Source organism: Dipteris shenzhenensis, chromosome 31 (genome assembly GCF_047967505.1).
Source record: "Dipteris shenzhenensis isolate YYH24624 ecotype China chromosome 31, Dip_SZ_1.0, whole genome shotgun sequence".
NCBI classification, from domain to species: Eukaryota; Viridiplantae; Streptophyta; class Polypodiopsida; order Gleicheniales; family Dipteridaceae; genus Dipteris; species Dipteris shenzhenensis.
The window spans coordinates 43,990,308-44,007,700 of record NC_141626.1 but is presented as its reverse complement, the minus strand read 5'-3'; positions in this window follow the sequence as shown (position 1 = coordinate 44,007,700).

The following is a 17,393-nucleotide window of genomic DNA, read 5'->3' as shown; positions in this document are numbered from 1 at the left end:
CTCAAGGCCCAATCGTTTCGCATCTTCAATATTCAAGTTTAGATTTCCTATAGGCTCCGTCTTCATGGCATACTTTAGCAAGTAGTATGAGAGGCCGGTGTTTGTGATTCTCTGAATGTTCATGTGCCCTTGCCATAATAGCAATATTGTAGCATGGTATGGGACCACATTTTGGTGTTGTTGGGTGGGTCAGTAGTACATCCATCGATGTGTCTGCAGATCTACAGATGCCTTCATCTCTGGATGGTTGTTGAAAGGAAAACCATACTTGCACTTGGCAAACAGTCGTGGATCAGTCTTACAAGTGTTGTTGCATCTATGCATCTGCTTTCTTTGGACAAGCCTGCGTAACTTCATTTCTAATGAATGGTGTGGAAGTTGTGAAGCCTTGTCTTCTTCGAATGGGACATGAGAATCTATTTCATTCGTTACTCGCTCAATGTCATCATCATGTAACCATAGCATAATGTGCGCATGGAGTGATCCGTGACTATGCACTTCGTATCTAACTAATAATGCTTTACCCTTCCCAATATGCCGTTGTCACTTAAGATGTATTGTTGTAAAAACTTTTGAAGTCTCAGGTGGAAAATCGCTGCACACTCGATGGGATAGTCTTGCCAGGTGAATTGTGGATTATATTGCTTGACGAGTTCTTCAAGGTCATCAAACTCTAACCATTGTGTGTCCGTAACCTCATCAGCTACTGTCAACGTTAAGAATATGTGAGGTAGGCCCCACTCATCAACCATTGTCATTAGATCCTTCACGTTCTTACGATGGCAAGAGGGCGAGCCTAGGATTGTCGCAGGGATTTCAAACTTTAAAACGTCTCTCATTAACTCGTTGTTTATCATGTTTGGTCTTTCGTGGTGCTTCCCATCAATAACTCTTTGAAAAATAGCAGTCTGTGTCCCATGCGCTATCACGAATGCTTGGCGGACTTGGTACATGAGCAACAAATATGGTTTGTATAGTGTGAATAGCGAGAAGAATGTTGAAATTTTTAAGTACTCATGAAAGAAGAGTCGGCCATCGTGTGCACCATGACCAAAAGGGAATACGAATGGAAAAAGTGCGTTCTCAAGTTCAGCTCCTTGCCTTGTATCATGGCATTTTGTGTTGCAATCACTTCTCATTCGATCAAATTTCCCTCTGTACGTATCATGATAGTTCTAACTTCTCTCGTCGCTAGCCTGGAAAATTGTGACTTAGTTGGAACGTGGTCAATTCGCTCTAAGACTAACAAATAGTTCCTGTCATGAGCACTACCCATTGCCTCAAATGGAGAATCAGTAGAATGTTTTCTATTATGACCAAAAGGGAATACGAATGGAAAAAGCACGTTCTCAAGTGTCAGCTCCTCGCCTTGTATCATGGCATTTTGTGTTGCAATCACTTCTCGTTCGATCAAATTTCCCTCTGTACATATCATGATAGTTCTGACTTCTCTCATCGCTAGCCTGGAAAATTGTGACTTATTTGGAACGTGGTCAATTCGCGCTAAGACTGACAAATAGTTCCTGTCATGAGCACTACCCATTGCCTCAAATGGAGAATTAGCAGAATGTTTTTCTATTATTTCAGCGATAACATCTGCTGTGACAACACTGATTCCTAGCCTCGGATGAGGCCTCTCTAGCATCGTCTTGTATCGTTGTAACAATGGGTTTGAGATGAGATTTAGAGATAGGATGTCTTTAGTATCTGATAAAAAATCTTCAGTGCTTTGACAAAATCGCTCTTCGCGATTCCAACATATTAAAGGATTATCCAATAATGACCTTGATGTCAATTGTCCCATTGCCAAAGACCGCATGACTCTTGCTATATTTAGGTTGACATCTAATAGTGACAACATTTGCACATGGAAGACGTTTGCTTGAAGGATCGATTGCATGTACTCAGCTTCATAAGGAATAGAGTAGAGCTTCCGAAAAGGATGTGATACACATGCCTTGCAAGTCATACATGTTGCTAGTTCCCATGAGACTTCTCGGCGTGTATGTGTAGCAAGACATTGGAGAAGCAATAAGGAGGTACTATGTTGGATTGTTGTGGACTATTAGATTGTGTAAGTTACTTGCTTTTCCTAGTCCAAAGCCCGCATTTTCCACATGATCCACAAAATTGTAGCTTCTTAATACGTTGCAAGAAGTCAGGTTTCCATTCACTTAGCAATCTGTCTAGAAACATCCAAGATATTGTTGAGGGCTGTAATTTCTTTTTTTTTTTGTCTAACGTCCTAGCTATAGCTAGGCGTCGTTTCTTGATAATCCTGTCTGTTGCCATTATTCTAAATGTAGGTGTCATGCATGTATCATAAGCAAGCAAATACATAGTTAGTTTATGTGTTCTATAAATAATGCAACATTAATCAAGAAGAAACTTGAAGTAGCGAGTTTCTTCTTTATGAAATTTGGAGAACTATGTAGGATTTCCTTTGTTGTAAAGTTTCTTTTTAATTTTCGTAAATTAAAAAAAGAGAAATACTTGATTATAAATTAAGTTGACAATAGCAGGTCCATCGAACAGACGTGTGTGGTTGAGTGTTCCCTTCTTGCAAACACCTTGACATAGAAACAGAAAAAGAAGAATTTAGAATATGCAAAAGCGATTTTTTTTTAAAAACATCAAACGGAAAACATATATAATTTATATAACCACACAGTGTGTGGGAGGGGAGGCGGTGCGCTTCCTTCCCCAAAGAGTTATAATCCAAGGGAATGGGCCCTTCCCTGTGCACTGAAGTTAAAATCGCCGAGAGTATTAGCGCCGAGATTGAGTATCGTGACTTATGTAGGAGACTAATATATTACCTAGATCTCAATGAGTGTATCTGTATTCAAAGTTGAGCATCATCCAAGTTCTTGTGCAAACCAACCATATGCATCTGCAGTACGCTTGAAATAGAAACAATGTCAAAATACGATATCATTAAACAATAAATTATTAATCTAGCTTGTAACGGGATTTCTTGGATCTTTTAAAAAAAGTAGTTTACACGGATCAGTCGCACGCTTGAAATTAGTCAATCCACTATCTTAACTTAAATTACTCACAAGTTGATGATACATCATGTTTAGTGTATTAGAACTTATTTATTGAAAACTTAGGAATTCGCAACTTCAAATCATAACTTTTTTTGCTTTTTGAATACTTATGAATTCAATGTAAACATAGAATATAGGATTAACCAGCATGGAATGACTTTGTATATTCGATTTGCCTTTATTACATCAAAAAATTAATTTGGGATCATATCGTATCCCATCTCTTGTAATGGTCGCATACATATATCAGGCTTGATTCTCCTCGATCAAAATAGATTGCATGAACTCTATAGTGATACGCAGTCTTTTGGATGTTGTTTAAGCATCCTTTTGGAAATGTATTGGACTAGTTTAACATCTCTTGACCATTGTGCTTGGTCTGTGAGAATCTATAAGCTGGGTACATATTTCGCTATGTAAAGGCTGATTTTACAAAGCTCTGAGAATATCCAACCTAGAGAGAAAATGCCCGATGTAGATGTCCAAGGTTTTTTTGTAGTACCATCATATAGCTCAGGAGCTAGCCAACCCATCTTGCCAAGTCTCTCTCTTTCGAGCTCAATTCTATTCTTGTACTTAGTATCTTCCTCATTAGAATGTTTGGCTAACAAGTTCTCCTTTGAATTTATTACATATGTAGCACATCCCCAGTCACAAATACCAATCCACACTCATATAGTAGCTGCATAGTCCAGAAGGACATTTCCACTTTGCAAATCATTGTGGATCCAACCTTGTTTATGCAGCTTCTGAAGGCCAAGGCAAAGAGCAAAACAAAGTTCTAGTACGAGAGTCACAATCTGTTCTATGTTATTTGCAGGGATTTTCTTTGTATCTAACTCAAGCTTGGAATGCATGAACCTTTTTTTGGTTTCTTTGAAAAATGTGTACAGTGTCCCTCCATTAAAATATGGCATGAAAATCCAATGTGGTGCATAAGAGTGCTTTCAACGGAAGCAAGAACGGAAGAGGGAGAGAGAGAGACAGAGAGCCACACAAGTTTTAATGGGTGCAGAACCACCCTAATCTTCTTTTTCATTCATTTATATATGTGTTTGAGTATTGTACATAACCGGGGTAAAGACACAGTGACCTTTAACCCCCACAACCTCCCACTTAAAGGAAAATGTGCCTTTAAGGGAGAACAACCAGTGAGCATACTATCCAATGCCCATCAATACACGACAATACTCAAACTGATGACTAGGTAGACTCTTCGTCAGCATATCTGCAGGGTTATCATTTGTATGAACCTTGACAAGCTCTATGCGCTTGTCCTCAAGTACCTCCCTGATGAAATGGTACCTGACCTCAATGTGTTTGGTCTTTGCATGAAAGACCGGATTCCGTGCTAGCTGAATAGCACTCATGGAATCACTTTGCAATGTCGGTACACTTGTATGAATCCCCAAATCTCCCACTAGCTGATCAAGCCATATAGCCTCCTTGCAACCCTCTGTGGCTGCAACATACTCAGCCTCTGTGGTAGACAAAGCAATGCACTTCTGTGCGCGAGACATCCACGACACTGCACCACCTGCAAAGGTGAACAGATAACCAGAAGTGGATCTTCTACTATCCACATGCCCTACATAGTCTGAATCTGTGTACCCAAGTACACGCATGTCTCCTCTACCAAAGCAGATGCACATCTCCTTGGTACCCTTCATGTACCTCATGATGCACTTAACTGCCTCCCAATGCCTCTTTCCTGGATTAGCCATATACCAGCTAACAACTCCCACTGCAAATGCAATGTCTGTTCTAGTAGCTATCATAGCATACATAAGACTCCCAACTGCTAATGCATAAGGAACCTTGGCCATCATGGCCCTTTCCTCATCTGATTTAGGACTATCTGTATGACTCAGTTTCACATATGGAGGCAATGGAGAACTCATTGCCTTCCCCCCCTCCATATTGAAACGCTGCAATACTTTTGTAACATACTCTTTTTGTGAAATCCAAAGTAGTTTCCTACTCCGATCACGCGTGATGCGCATACCAAGAATATGACCTGCAAGTCCCAAATACTTCATATCAAAGGCCTCATGCAACTTGGACTTTAATGCATCTAGCTCATAAGTATTCTTGCTAGCCAATAGCATATCATCCACATATAGTGCCAGGATTATCTCGCTATTATCCTTAGCCCTTTTAGTGTAGAGGCAGTGATCAATTTCACTCCTTCTAAAACCCTGGGACCGAATGAAAGCATCAAACTTCTGATACCATTCTCTAGGCGCTTGCTTAAGACCATAGAGACTCTTCTTCAGCTTGCAAACTAAATGCTCTTTGCCCTGTTCTTCAAAGCCTTCTGACTACACCATGTAAATTTCCTCATGCAAATCCCCATGCAAGAAAGCTGTCTTGACATCCATCTGCATAAGCTCCATATCCTCTGCTGCCACTAGTCCAAGCATGCATTTAAGTGTGGTCGTCTTCACAACCAGAGAGAATATCTCATCAAAGTCCACACCCTTCTCTTGTTTGAACCCTTTAGCGACCAAATGGGCCTTGTACCTAGGCACATCATCACCTGTGACCTTCATCTTGTAGACCCATTTACATGGCAATGCTTTCTTTCCATGTGGCAAAGAAACCAAGTCCCAAGTCTTATTCTTCATAAGTGAACTCATCTCTGATTGCATAGCATACTCCCACTTGCATTGATCCTCGCGCATCATAGCCTCTCTGTAGCAAGAAGGCTCCTCGCAATCAGTAAGCATCACATAGTCTACCCTTGGAACAAACCTATTAGGCAGTCTAGACACTCTAGATGATCTTCTCAAGGGCATTTCAGCTTGCTGTCCCACCTGCATATTAGCCACATTTGGCTTATCATTTCCACCGATAGATGATCCATCATCTACCCTTGATTGTATACCTGTGGGAGTACTTGGTGGTACCATTTCTTGCACATTTGGTGCATGGACAGCTTGCTGTCTATCAACATATGTAGGTGGATTCACATCCTAGAAAGTGATTCTCCTCATTTCCACATCCCTCATGGGTGTCTTATGCATATTCTTTTCATTGAAGACTACATCATGGCTGCATATGATCTTCTTTACTTCTGGATCCCAGAGACGATAGCCCATTTCTCCACTTTCACCATAACCTAGAAAGATGCATTTCCTAGACTTAGGATCTAGCTTCTTTCGAAGCTCTTTCAGCACATGTGCATATGCCTCACACCCAAATATATGCAAATGAGAGTAAGACGGCTTCTTGCCACTCCATGACTCTTCAGGAATACCGCTATCCAAACTCTTACTAGGTGATCTATTGATCACATGCACTACAGTCTTCATTGCCTCAGCCCAAAAACCACTAGAAAGACTTGCATTGGAAAGCATGCATTGCAATCTTTCTTGAATGGTACGATTCATCTTTTCTGCAACTGGATTTTGCTCTGGAGTATGAGGGGATGTGAGCTCCCTCTTAATCCCACGTGTATCACAGAAATGCTGAAAGTCATGAGAGAGATACTTTCTACCATTGCCAGTCCGTAGGCATTTAAGCGTTCTACTTGACTGATTCTCAACCAAGGCCAGCCATTTCTGAAATACCTGGAACACATCACTCTTCCGAGCTATAGCATAAGCCCACACTTTTCTAGTTGCATCATCAATGAATGTCACATAGTATTCAGCCTCGCCTAATGATCGTGTAGGCATGGGACCACACATGTCTGAATGCACTAAATCAAGCTTTTCAAACTCTTTCTTTCCCCTTCTTTTATGGGCTGATTTAGTCTACCTCCCATAGAGACAGTGGTCACAAAATTCAAAATTAGAGAAACTCAAATGCGGTACATAACCCAAACGGCATAAGAGTTTCATTCCATTTTGGCTCATGTGCCCCAACTTGCAATGCCACAAAGAAGTGCTTGGCTGCTCGGTTATTGCAACAACATGATCAAATACCCCTGATACATGTAAGGGATACAAAGTCCCACACTTGGTACCCCTGGCCAAAAGCATAGAGCCCTTCTGAATTTTCCAACTCTGAAAGCCAAAAGTGGTGTGAAAACCAGCATCATCTGACCCACTGAAATAAGACTCTTGGTCAACTTAGGCACGTCTCACATGTTTCAAAATAAATGCAGACCCATTTGCAAAAGAAAACTTTATGTCACCTACTCCCACTATGTCACATGCATAGTCATTTCCAAGATGCACACAACCTGTCTTTCCACTGTCATAAGTGGAGAACCATTCCCTATGGGGAGTAACATGGAATGAAGCACCAGAATCCAAAATCCAATCCTGGGAATATGCATCATCTGAAGTGGTAAGCAACTTTGCAGATAAACTAGACATGAAGAGAGCATCATTGTCACTATCATGTGTGACTGCATTGATCTCCTCAATCTTCATTTTTCCTTTGTCCTCCCTTGGTGTTAACTCTGTGCCTGTTACAACTTCTAGATACAACTTTGTGTTACGACTTTGTGACACAACTTTGTGTTACAACTTCTACATGTAGAGAGAGAATGTGTTACAACTTTGTGTAACAACTTTGTGTTACAACTTTGTGATACAACTTTGTGTTATAGCTTTGTGATACGAATTTGTGTTACAACTTTGTGTTACATGCAGAGAGAGAAGCTCTCCAACTTGTATAAATACCCCATAATGGAATGAAGCCCACACTCTTTGGGGCATTGTGTTGAGTCTACTTTGGTATTCCAAGCATTTGTCTCAAGTGTCCATGCTTCCTTGCACTGCATGTCCAAAAGCATGTCCTAACCTTGCAACTCCTCCTCCCCTCTCCTCCAACCTTGCAACCCACCCTCTCCCTCTCCTCCTCCCTCCTCCTCCTTCCTCCTCCTCCTCCCTCCTCCTCCTCCTCCTCCCTCCTCCTCCTCCTCCTCCTCCTCTCTCCTCCTCCTCCCTCCTCTCTCTTCTTTCCCCTATGCTCTTACACCTTCTTCCTCTCCCACTCCTATGCTCCCCTAAACCCTTTGTTCCTTAACCCTTAAAACTCCATGATCTACGAGGGAAACGAGTTCTCCACCATGTACTCTACCCTAACCTTGGAACCTTCTTCTAAACCCTGGAACCTCCTTCTGAACCCTGGAACCTCCTTCTAAACCTTGGAACTCTTTCTAAACCCTGGAACCTCCTTCTGAACCCTGGAACTCTTTCTAAACCCTGGAACCTCCTTCTGAACCCTTAAACTCCTCCTAAACCCTACAACCCCCAATGAAGGCGAAAGCCTTCATTACCTCAAGAAAGATTATTTACGTTCCTTTTACACATGCATGCACTTTGTTTGCTTACCACACTTAAGCCTACGTCTCTCATCGGAACACGACTCGAGGTCCTAAGCTACACATATACTACAACTGACAATCCCAATATATCTGTGGGTGACAAAAAGCCTCGAAACCCTACAAACATAGATTACCCAGCTCTTCCTACGAAAGCAGTAGGAAAGAGCCAACATTTGGTGCCATTGCCGGGGAGACTAGCATCTCAAGTAGTGAGTAAACATACGTAGGTATGTGTAAAACAACAAACTACTTCGAACTTTCACGAACATAACACTCAAGGGCAAGGAGAATAATTTTTTTTTTCCATTTCTAGCCAAACATATCAACCCCAAGCATCAACCGTGGGTAACTACCTTAAGAAATTTTCTTAATTTCTTAAATAGAAGCCACATGATATACAATCAGGCTAGGTAGTGGACACGAATACGTAGAGCTTGCAATTTTGATCATTTTACCTTTTTTCAGAAAAGCAAGCCGAGCTCTCCATAAAGAGTTATGGCTCGGGAAGAGTTTAGGGTTAAACCCTAAACCTAAAATCAAATCCTATAAAAACCTACTCCACCCCCTCATTCTTCATCTTTCACTTTTTGCCTCCATTCTCTTCTTCATTCCAAGCCCCACGCAAGACACTCCTCCCTCTCCATCGACCACCACCTTACTCCTATCCTCGCATTGTAAGTGACTTCGAGCCCTTCTCGCAGCGATAACCCAGCCTTCCACCCACCGTCCATTGTTCTGCAACAATCCCGTTACATCGAGAAAAACTTGGAGAGCGTTCAGGTGACCACTTCTCCCTCCTTTTCGATTTCGGTCTTTCAGGTTTTTTTTCTCTTTTTTTACACCTCCCCCCTCCCCCCTCCATCTCCACCACCACCTCCCCCCTCCCCCTCCATCTCCACCTCCCCCCTCCCCCTCCCCCCTCCATCTCCACCTCCCCCTTCCCCCTCCCCCTCCCCCTCCATCTCCACCTCCCCCTCCCCCTCCCCCCTCCATCTCCACCTTCCCCCCCCCCTCCCCCTCCATCTCCACCTAACCCTTCCCCCTCCCCCTCCATCTCCACCTCCCCCTCCCCCTCCCCCCTCCATCTCCACCTCCCCCTCCCCCTCCACCACCACCTCCCCCTCCCCCCTCCATCTCCACCTCCCCCTCCCCCCTCCATCTCCATCACCACCTCCCTCTTCCCCCTCCCCCTCCATCTCCCCCTCCCCCTCCCCCCTCCCCCTCCCCCTCCACCACCACCTCCCCCTCCCCCTCCATTTCCACCTCCCCCTTCCCCCTCCCCCTTCATCTCCCCCTCCCCCTCCCCCTCCCCCCTCCATCTCCACCTCCCCCTTCATCTCCCCCTCCCCCTCCCCCTCCATCTCCACCTCCACCTCCCCCTCTCCCCTCCCCCTCCATCTCCACCTCCCCCTTCCCCCTCCCCCTTCCCCCTCCCCCTTCACCTCCCCCTCCATCTCCACCTCCCCCTTCCCCCTCCCCCTCCATTTCCACCTCCACCTCCCCCTTCCCCCTCCCCCTTCATCTTCCCCTCCCCCTCCCCCTCCCCCCTCCATCTCCACCTCCCCCTCCCCCCTCCCCCTCCCCGTCCACCACCACCTCCCCCTTCTCCCTCCCTCTCCCCCTCCCCCTTCCCCCTCCCCCTCCCACCTCCACCACCCCCACCACCTCCCTTTCACTCTCTCTCTTTCTTTCTCTCTCTATCCCTCCCCCTTTCTCTCTCTTTCTCTCTCTATCCCTCCCCCTTTCTCTCTCTTTCTCTCTCTATCCCTCCCCCTTTCTCTCTCTATCTCTCTCTTTCCCTCCCCCTCCCTTACTCTCTCTCTCTCATTTTCTCCCCATCCCCCTCTCTCTCTTTTCTCTCTCCTCTCTCCCCCTTTTCCCCTCTCTCTCTCTCTTCTCTCTCCTCTCTCCCCCTTTCCCCCCCTCTCTCTCTCTTTTCTCTCTCCTCTTTTTTCCCCCCTCTCTCTCTCCTCTCTCCCCCTTCCCCCCCCTCTGTCTCTCACTCTCTCCTCTCTCCCCCTCATTCTCTCCCCCACCCCCTCTCTCTCTCCCCCCCTTACCCCTGTCAACCCCACCCCCCCGCCCCCCTCTCTCTCTCTCCCCCACCCCCTCTCCTCTCTCTCCCCCTCCTCTCTCTCCCCCTTACCCCCTCCCCCTTACCCCCTCTCCCCCACCCCCTCTCTCTCTCTCCCCCTCCCCCTTACCCTTGTCAACCCCACCCCCCGCCCCGCGGCCCCCGCCCCATGCCCGCCCCACTCCCTCGCCCCGCCCTGCCAGCTTCGGTGCCCGTGCGCCCTCCCCCGTCGCCCCGCCCTCGCCCCCTGTCACCCTCCGCCCTCCCCCGTCGTAGAGCCACCCTCTCCCCTCACCCCCTCACCCCTCCGCTCGCGCCCTCTCCCCCGCACCCTCGAACCCCCTCCGCCCTGCCCCGCCAGTGGCAGCGCTCGCGTGCCCTACCCCTCTCCCCCGCCCCCCGCCCCCCCTACCAGCGACGACGCCCGCGCGCCCAACCCCCTCACCCGCCCCCGCGCCACTCCCCCACCCCCCGCCACCGCCTGTGCGCCCAACCCCCCTCACCCGCCCTCGGCTGGCCTGTGCCCCCGGCCGCCCCGCCCCCTCCCGCACGCCGTCCCTCTCCCCCTCTCCCTCAAACCCCCTCTCAGCGCCGCCCCCCTCTCCCCCGTTCCCCCTCGCCCTCACCGAAAGCCCTCCCTCTCCCCTCACCCCCGCACAGACCCCCTGCGAAAAACCGCCCCCCTGCGCAAAACCACCCCCCCTTCGCAAAAAACACCCCCCTTGCGAAAAAACGCCCCCCCTGCGCAAAACCGCCCCTTGCGCAACCCCCCCCCCCCCCCCGCGAAACCACTCCCCCCGCGCGAAACCACCACCGCCCCCCGAAAAAAAAAAAACTAACCTTAAACTAACCCTAGGGTTAGCTTTAACCTTAGTTCGATTAGTCTTAACTACAGTTAGGTTAGGTTAGTTAGGTTAAGATAACTAGGTTAGTTAGTTAACCTCTGTTAGATTAGTTCACGTAGGTTAGGTTAGTAGTAATTGAAGTTAGGTTAGTTTAGTTAACCCTCAGTTAGTTAGACTAGGTTCGGTTAGGATTACTCTCAGTTAGGTTAGACTAACTACAGTTAGTTAAACCTCCCAGTTATAGTAACTGGGATGATCTCGGTTAGTTTCCTTAACTAGAGTCACTTGGTTTCAACCCCTCAATTGGACCTAAAGTCCATTCACACCACCCTTAGGACACATCCCCCCCAAAACCACAATTTTACCCCTACTTTAACCCCTCGAAACTCATCCGTTTGGGACCCAAACTGAACCCCGTTTGAACCCAAATTTCACACACGGAAACACTACGCTATGGGGTATTTTTCCAGCCCATTTCACACCATTTTGGCATCCCTAGCACACGTTCATTCGCGCCCCCATGTGGGCCTCATTTTGCATTAATTCACTCTTATTTTCACGCCGTGACCTCCGATTAACGATCCGTCTACACCGGCACATTTCCCTACACACGTAGGACAATCTTAGGCACATTATTAACACGACGGTCCCTACACAAACTAACACCACTCTAACTCTCCTCACAACACCACCTCCACACCTGCACTTAGGGCAATGACACCCTTGGCAAATCATGCACAATCTGCATGCAGTTACGTTCCAGCCAACGACTTCGACTCCAACGCTCGCCCCATCTGCAACTAACTCCACTGCAACAACCGCCCCAACCGACAATCCCAATATATCTGTAGGTGACAAAAAGCCTCGAAACCCTACAAACATAGATTACCCAGCTCTTCCTACGAAAGCAGTAGGAAAGAGCCAACACTTGGACTCTCTTCCTTTTGATTTGCACCCCAATTCGCATTCTTTTTCTTATCCTTTTGCTCTCTTTTCAGCTTGTAGCAATCGTTTTTCATATGGCCCTTCTTGCCACAGTGGTAACACTCAATGTTTCGAGCCTTGGATTTGCTACGAGACTTTCCTCTTTCTTGGGGCTTCCCCCTGAACTGTGATCTGCCCCTTTGCACATTTAAGGCTGTATCTTGCTTGTTGCCATCCATAGACTTCCATCTAATCTCCTTGGCCAACAAGCTACCCACAACATCATCAAACTTTAGTACTCCACTAGGTGCAGAGTTACTGACAGCTATATGGAAGGTATCCCATGAGGATGGCAATGAACATAAGAGAAATATTGCCTTAGTCTTCGCATCAAAATTCATCTTCTGAGCCTGAAGCTGGCTGAGAATAATATGGAATTCATTCAAGTGAGAAGCAATGGAGACCCCTTCCTTCATCTGCAGCAGCTCAAACAACCTCTTCATGAGGTAAACTTTATTAGAGGCAGTTTCCTTCTCATATGTGGCACACCGTTTCTTCCACAAATCTTCCGTAGTTTGCTCATTTACTACTGTGAAATAAACTGACTCTGCAAGATGAAGTCTAATAGTAGACTTTGCTAATGCATCCAACTCATTCCAATCATCCTCAGACATATTTGTAGGCTTAGCTTCAATCCCTGCCAAGGGTTTAATCTGCTTCTTTTGAATAAGCACATCCCTTATCTGTTCTTTCCACAAAGAAAAGTTTGTCCCATCAAACTTTTTAATGTTGAAAAACTCCTTTTCAGACATGGAAGAGGATGCCATAATTCAAATAAAGCAAAATCCCAAATGCTAGTGCCTACAAGAGAGAATCACACCAAATACCAAGTGCACCCAAATGTGTATGCCACAATAGAGTGAAATATCACCAAAACTCATGTCTCAAAGCATCTAACTCATGTGCATATACTATGCATCCATATGAGCAAATTTGGCCCAAAAGAAAATGCCAACTGCAATGGCAATCCAAAATGCCAATAAGTGCCAAATGACTCAAGCATAAACACCATCCACTAGCATATGCATTAATAATATCTCATCCAAGAGAGCATAGCACTATCAGTGCATCACTTGGAATGTGTCAAAGCTGTCCCTCAGCATAAAATAGCATCCATGTGCAAAGCATCCATAAAAATAGCATCCCACAAGGCAATTTGGGCCTATCAGCGCATCCAATAAGGACCGCAATGCATCCACATGGCCTATAAATCATCCACTACAATCCAATGCACACCACGAATGAGTGCACACTGCAACCAGAGTGATCTGCATAAGGTATGCTCAAGAAATCATAGTCCCACGGTAATGACCGCTACTGAAAATAGAACCTGAGATGCCTCAAAACATGGGTGCCATTGCATAATTGGACTCAGCAAGAAAATCTGCAAATATCTCTCTTCTGCCAGAACTCCAAAATCCCAACCGATGAGTGAGAAATGGGAGTCAACACTTATCCACTGCCATGTGGCATAAATCTAAGTTTTCAAAACCTTAGAATGAAAAATGCATAATAGAGAGACAAAATTGAATACACAGAGATCTATAACTCTGAAAATACTCCACTGAACCACGCAAGAACTAATAGGTAGGGGTTTTTAGGCGTCGGGAATGCAATGGGACAGACGGTTTTGGAAACCATGGTCTCAATCACTGGGTCCAACACACGGACTGAAAAACGTTTTTGGAAACAGAGCTATTTGTAAACTTCACCGGAGTGCAAATGATGAGCAACATAGAAGTTTGACCTCCTGAGTCCACCGGAACTGACAGATCTACAAATGGTTGCTCCAAACTTGAGTTCTAACACCCAGGTAGAAAAACACAAAAACTGACACAGTGAGTCAGAAATCCAATGAAATGATCCCAGATTCAAGAATGAAGGTGTTTCCAAGATCCTGAAGTGAAGTGGACACCAAAAGCAAGCAATAGTTGCCTCTACAAGTCAATACGGAGTTTCCATCATCGAACGGAACAGGGAAAAGCTCAAAAAACGACTTTTTCTTTGAAAACACTTAACAGGCTCTCAAAACCACTTCGCAAAACCAAAGTGACTTTTCCAAAGGTTCCTCCAAGGTCTCTACACACTCACATGCAAGTAAAGTCACCCACAAAGCTTCCCACAAAGCTTCTCCTTCCTCCCACAGAGCTGCTGAGCTTCAAGCATTCACGCACGCTCAGCTAGATCACCCGGGCTCTGATACCAGTTGAGAGTGCTCTCAATGGAAGCAAGAACGGAAGAGGGAGAGAGAGAGATAGAGAGCCACACAAGTTTTAATGGGTGCAGAACCACCCTAATCTTCTTTTTCAGTCATTTATGTATGTGTTTGAGTATTGTACATAACCGGGGTAAAGGCACAGTGACCTTTAACCCCCAGAGTGCACCTATTGACATAGCAATTGCCCAAACCAGGATGCTATGTTTAACTTGCATTGTTGCAACATTCTTTCATGAAAGTAGACTCTCTTTTCTCTGCATTGCCTTTAAAACTCTTTGCTACATAATAAGCAATCGGGCTGATGCCTGGTACTCCTTTGATTCTTGCTAGGAAAAGTTGCCCTTCAGACCCAGCACCGATTTTTTTATCCTTATATATTTCATATACATGATGTTGTAGCCAGGCAGTATAGGTTGCTGTAGGAAAAGTCGTAGCAGTATTGTCCACTTGTTGTCCACTTGTTGTGTGTAGAAGCATTGTTCGATGTATTTATTATGGCACGTGCATATTCCTCAGTTGGATTTGGACCAATCTTCTTCTTAGCTAGCACGTACAAATTTGCTCGTATACCGTGGGCTTTTCTTTGTTTCCACATACTATGCCAAGCCAAACACTTCTCATTCGAAGATAGCGATTCGTCTACATATTGTGCGCGATATGTGATGTTTCCTATGATGGTCATCACATGCTTTTGCAATTCTTCTGATCAGGCCACATCTGTAAATATGTCTTTTACTTGATCTCGTATCTTTGACACCTCTTTGATTTTGTTTAGCCTTTGCATCACATGTTGTTTGAATACATCTAACAGAGTGTCATCGTCCCCAATTTTTTCGATCATTGTCTTGTCCATGTGTGCAACGAGTAAGAGTACTTCTCTTTGAATATAGGCAAAAAGCCACTTCAATTCTTTGGAATGTTCCTTGGTTGCCATGTCAATACATTTAGCACGTCCTAAGCAAAAGCAAAATACAAAGTTAAGAGACATAAAATTTAAAATTATGTGACAATATTATAATTGCAAAGTCAAGATCATGAAAATATACCATATGAACATATCCTTACAGAAATACCCCAAGGTACAAAGTTCATATTGTATAGTGAACTTAACAAATATTAAAAAAAATTTATGTTGGAAACATGGTCAAACAATATACCATTTGAGCAAATCCTAAACTCCAAGGTACAAAGTTGACAGCATGTGTAAAAACATTATCATGCATCTGTAATCTTTTTTATTCTGGGTTTTTAGGTAATTAAGACAACATCAAACAATATACCATATGAGCAGATCCTTGTGAAAATACCCCAAGGTAAAAAGTTGGTGTCGTATAATGAATTTAACAAATTCAAAAATTTTATCATGTTGAAAAAAACATGGCCAATCAATATACCATACAAGCAAAACCTAACGGAAATACTCCAAGGCACAAAGTTGATAGCAAGTGTTAAAACATTTTCGTTCAGACCACGCATCTTTACTGTTTGGTTTTTGGGTTTCAAGTAAATAGCTAATATTTATTAAAAGCAAGAATTATCTACATTGTTTATCATAGGATGATAGGAGAGGAGGGTCAGTATTGGGGAAGCCCTAGTGCATGCACACACACACATAAGTCTCAAGAGTTCTACTAAATAGGAATCCGAGTGCAATCCAGCTCAAGTTATATCTTTGATTTCCTCTCAAACCAATGTGTGAACGTCTAAAATTTTGTTCGTCGTCGTTTCCACACTAATACTTGTGATTCCCTTTTACTCAAGACATGGGGCATCCTTGCTGTTCTGGTGGATTATATATGGCAACTTTTTACACGTTTCTGTACTCGCAGTCGGAAGAGGGTTATTGAGATGCAGGATTAAAGCATTCTGGAGTGTCCAGGCATTGAGTTTTCGCTGCCTAGTAACGGCTTAAGTGAGTTGGTCTGAAGGGATATCTTTGACCAAGGCTTATAGTAGAAATCTAGCTATTTATCAACACACACGACTGTAGGAGGATATGTCCTACATGCCCAAAGGAGTCAGCCACCATGAGTCCTCCATAGGAGATGACTTTGCCAGCATTGGAGAATTTAAGCATCATCTCCATGCCAGCGTCCGCGAGCAACCCAACAAACACGATCATCAAGAGACCAAGAACCAATCCCAGGGTCTTGATGGCCGAAGGAAGGCCCATAATTCCGGCACCAATGACGCTGGTAGTCAAATTGAAAACAGCACTATTGAAAGAAGCACCAGTGAATCCGTCATAAACGTGATCTAGGTGGGATTTGGTGGGAAGGAGGGGAGATTTCTCAGAGGGGGGGAGGAAGGTTTGAGGCGAGGTCCTGTGTAGTCTCCGTTCATATTCATGCCCTCTGATCTGCCTCTGATCTGCCTCTAGTTTTCTCTTTCCTTAGCCCTGAGCTCATTTCCTTCCTTTCCTCAATGGAATTCCTGATCATGAGAAGAGGAGCAAGTTACCTCTCTCTTAGAGCCAAGTTTGCAGTGAAGCGATACATTAGCTGGAATACATGAGGTGCATGATTGATTATTGATGCATGGTGGAGTATCCGCCTTGATCGAAATCTGTTAAAGTGAAACTCCTGCTGCAAAAGCGGCAGCTGCTGGTGCTGTCACAAACCTCGTAAAGCATCCCAAAAGTCAGGAAAACGCTGGCCGAAGAGGGTGCAATACTTGTGCTGATTGGACTCATCACCTCTGGAACCCCACTGGCCCAAGAGCATCCATGTGATGGTCCCCAGAACTTATCCTCCTTTGAGGAGCATCTCAAGTGGGTAGTGGTAAGAGAAGGTGGAATCCACACTCTACTCTTTTACTTCGATACTACAATCTTCATGAATGGGAGACGCCTTGCAGCTTGTGCAAATTTCGATAGTGTGACTCAGTGTTCTGAATGCTCCACCTGGTCTTTTTGAAGTGTGTACTAGATATTAGCTCC